Here is a 4,593-nt window from a genome sequence, read left to right as displayed (position 1 = left end):
GAAAACTTTGAAAATCATTATTAACATTCCTTTGAGCATATATTGTTTTCGGGAGACAATGAGAGACATATTGGCTAACTCATTATGAGAGTTGCAGCAGAAATGATTGCATCGTTGTGTTTTAGTATTAAAGTATGAAAGGTATATTTGCTAACTCATTATCGAATGGCGTGTTGAATTACAATGCACATTTAAAGTGGCGAGTAATTAGAATTCTTTGTTTTTTGGAAATAAATTAGACAATATTCGATCCGTTTAATAAAAGTACATAATGAACTGAGTTGTCTTATGCACGACGTGGGTGCTCATCTTTGGGGTATGGAGCAATAAAAGAGATTGGACCATTCCATGTAATTAGTGATACAAATTTTTTTTCACAAACTTGGGTCACAAAATAATGGTGGTAGATACTTTAGTTTTCTTGCAAAATAATGTTAGCTTAGCTTGTCTTGTATGGTGTGTGCGGGTGCAAACACCAAAATTGCTATCTGGAGATGTGCAAGTAATAATATGGATTCATTTCGTTCTCTATCATAATCTTACAAACCATTTTCTTGTTCTCATTCTTTATCTCAATCTCATTATCATGAATTTTTTCATTTTTTAGGCTTTTTTTTTTGGCTTAATATATCATATGCCAAAAATAAAACAAATATCAAGTTTTTTTGGATAAATTCAAGATGCAGATGATATATTAAACCAAACAAAAATGAAGAAATAAAAATAATTATAAAGATTAATGAGATTGAGATTGAGATAAATAATAACAAGAAAATGGTTTGTAAGGTTGTGAAAGAAAACGAAATTAATCAATATTGTTACATTTACTGCCTAGTTTACTACTAGTTGATATCGAGATAACACTTGGGTCACAAAATTATTTCTATATACTTCCCTTGCTGTTCCAGATGAAACAGAACAAGTTTCATTGTAATTTTGGGAAAAGAAATTAGAAAAAACATATTATGCTGAAAATACAAAGAACATAAATAATTACTTGGCAGCAGAAGCAGTAAACCATTTAAATGAACTTAATCTCTCTCTTCATTCTTCTTTAATTGTCCCCCTTAGAGAAGCACGACCCCTAGAGTTGAGAGACACAACGAACCAGCATAAAAAATACTAGAGTCGCATCTCTCTCTTTATTCTAAACATCAAAGTTGGTTTTTGAAGAGGGAATGAGTATTGAAGGGCCTGATTAGCAAGCTCAGTGACGAGGTGGATGTAGAGTCAGTGTCACAGGTTCTAGCAGCAAAACAACAGTTGAATCCTAATACAGCTCTCAGGGATGACGAAAAGAGGGTGATTGAGGACCTAGGCGAGTAGAGTAATCATGTTTGTAATTTTCATACTTTGTTTGCTCCGCCTTCTGTTAATTTTTCTGATACATTAAATGTTTTACCCCAATCTATTTCTGATAATATGAATCATGGTCTTGTTGCCCCCTTTTACTTATGAAGAATTTAAGACTACAGTGTTTTAGATGCAACCTGAAACTCATCTCTCTTTGTAATGAAAGACCTGAGACTCATCTCTCTTTGTAATGTGTTGTATTGTTTTACTTAGTTGTATCTCTTAATTGTATCATCATTGCTTTCCCTAATGCCAGACACGTGTAGGTTGATAGGTGAGATTGTTGTCGTATTTTGTCCTTTTGTTTGTGTGTTGACCTTATCCATTTTCTTTGAAATTCCTATGATGTTCTCTAAGTTATTTTGTTGTTTAGAGTAGAAACAATATGTATCGATTCCCAATTAATTCAATAAGCTTCTACATCATTTTTTCCATCTATCTTAGCTTGTAGAGCTTCTATAAGTGATTCTCTAATTTTAGTTTTTCGCCTGAATTCTTATTTGCTTATGAGTCATGCTATTTTCTTTTTTTACCTTGGTTTAAAAATATTTCTATTTCTGTTCACAATGTTGGTAGTTTAGGAAATGGTGTTACATATCTGATTGTATATCTCAGAGTCTTTGTTATCCCATTTTCTCCTCATGTTTACCTTTTTAGATTAAAAATGAGAGTTCTGGGTTTGGTTACATACCTCCTGTTTGATTTACCAACAACAACATCATAGATGAGGTAAACTAAATGGACCTGTTAATGGTAACAGAATGCTATTAAAAAAGGAACTCATAAACGCATCCTAATAATTACATGTACATAACATGTATTCATTTATTATTCTTTACTGTTACATCTTGCTACCACACTAAAACCTTCAACTAAAATGGAAAAACTTGTCATCCACAGGTGTATGTACTTGTAAACTATAACCAATTTTTTTTTTTTTTTGTCTTTCTAACATTTTCATTACTGGATACATTATTATTATGTCCACCAATGGGCTCACACTTTGTTTCCAAGCTTATAAAAATGGGAGTAAGGAAAGTTGTAGTCCTGGTCCGGATAAAAAGCTTTTCGGAGTTCATTATATTTACGAAGCTCAAAATTATGAATTTCCATAAGTTTCTTCTGCTTTGTCATGAATCGGCGCTGGAAATAGCCCTCAAAGGAAGGCTCAATAGAGGTTCTCAGGAAGAACATATATGCAAGGCCAAAGTGAATAGAGGTTACAAAATAACAAATGGGTTCCATAACATCCCAGCTGAGTTCCCAAAATGTTAGCCTCATAAACCCAAGTGTTTGAACCATTAAGAACCCAAGTCCACAATATAGCTCTGCTCGAACCTGGGCTCGAGCCTTTTTGTCAATCATGGCCTTTTGCTGCTCCATTTCTTTCAATTGCTCTCTTTTTGAGTCATCAGGATATACTATTGACTCGGTAATTATGTTTTGAATTGATTTAGCCACCTGTCAAACATAGAAAATAAAATGTTTTAATGGGGTTAATCAGAACAGCATAATTTTATATTTGTTTGTTTGTTAGGAGGGAATCAAGTGCACCTAAGAGGATTGCATGAAAGCCACTTGCAGCCTTTTATTAGACATAAGATAAGGATTAACCACAACATGTCATTAGAGACACATTTCATTTGGAGTGAAATATTTCAAGCATAATTTAGTTTTTTATGGTGTCATTTTGAGGTCAAATTAACATGGTTTCTAATAATTGATGGCTCTTTTCTGTTGAAACATGTTAGTTTCTAAGTTTAATATATTTTTAGTCTCAAAAAAATTGACTGTTAACTTATTTTAAGTAATATATACATTATCGATAATGTATTAAACTAGACTTAAAGTTTTTGCGGAAGTATCAATTTAGGCTTCACGTACAAAATAGCACTAATGCAGGTTTAACGTTTAAACGAGAGTACCAATTTAGGCTCGATAACGAAATGTGACACGTCATTCATATTAATCCATTAAGTTCTGGCTTCTCTCTCCAGATACAATTGAAAGATCTTAACTGAATAATATGAATAACGGGTCACTTTTTGCTATCAATATCTAAATTGGTACATTTTTTTAAACTGTAAGCATATATTAGTGTTATTTTGTACATGGAACCTAACTTTATACTTTTCTAAAAACCTAACTTTAATGCAATTTCCATTGGACCATTATGTTTGTGGTTTTAAAACAGATATCTGTGCAGAATCCAAACTACTATGCTCTGCTTGGCCAATATTGAATGTCTAAGTCGAACCTATTATGCATGACTACTTATTTTCTTCTTCCGCCTTTCTCCGGCCGAACCAGCACTCATATGATTAATTGAATCACAAAATCCGGTTGATATCACAGTTAAAATTAAGAACATCTAAATTAAAAATTGAAACAAAACAATAACCAGTTATACCTACTCCGGGCGGAGGAACACAATACTCCCAAGAACGATCACATTTCCACACTGATCCAACGGTCTTAGCAAACTTAACACCTTCGATTTCGTTTCCACACTCCTCAACACAGATCTGAACGAACTCATGATATTGAATTGAGCTTTCGGGAATTTGCCTAAGCTTCAATTTTAACTTCTCCATCTGAGAACCTCAAGATTTTCCTGGCTTCTTCAACCGATATTCTGAAATGATTTAGATCTATAGCCTCTGATTCCTTCGCCTGAGTCGAAAGAACTAGTCCATCGAAGCGGATTCCATCTCCAGTGATGCTTTTGAGTCTCTCCTTCAGCTTCTCCCCGACATGCATTGAAAGGAACTTAGGCAGCTCGTTAATTGATCTTCGATGAAGGAAACGACGGAAAAATCCTCTCTCTGTGGATTCCGGCGAGTTGAGATACTCTTTGTGGAAGTTTGATTTGGCTGCATTTGGGGGTACTGTGTGGGTTGTAATGAGGCAGGGGAAGAGATTGGAGAATGTTGAAGAGACACTGCCATGTAACTTCCTGAGAGACGCTTCTAGAACAATTTAGGAAGCGCCATTGATGAAGAAGAAGAAGCAGAGGTCCGAGTTTGAGAGCCTGGAACGTTTTTTGGATGAGCTGATGGAGAAAGACGGAGGCTGAGACGGTCTTTTATAAGGTAGAAATATGAAATACAACAGAGAATCTTTCATTTTCAATTTCAAGATAAATGTTTTTATTTTTTTTTAGGGCTAGGTCAGAAGAATTAGACCAGTTATGACGTTATATTTCAACATCGTCCTTTTGTTCTTTAACCATTGAGTGAT

General features: G+C 34.2%; 1 pseudogene; it reads right to left on the bottom strand.

Moving 5' to 3' along the window:
- Window positions 1-2,349: 2,349 nt before the first annotated feature.
- Window positions 2,350-4,301, bottom strand: LOC136222496 (calcium uniporter protein 4, mitochondrial-like; annotated as a pseudogene).
- Between the last annotated feature and the right edge of the window lie 292 nt (window positions 4,302-4,593).

Source organism: Euphorbia lathyris, chromosome 3 (assembly GCF_963576675.1).
Source record: "Euphorbia lathyris chromosome 3, ddEupLath1.1, whole genome shotgun sequence".
NCBI classification, from domain to species: domain Eukaryota; kingdom Viridiplantae; phylum Streptophyta; class Magnoliopsida; order Malpighiales; family Euphorbiaceae; genus Euphorbia; species Euphorbia lathyris.
Note: the sequence above shows the minus strand (reverse complement) of the source record. Positions and strands in the feature narration are given on the sequence as shown.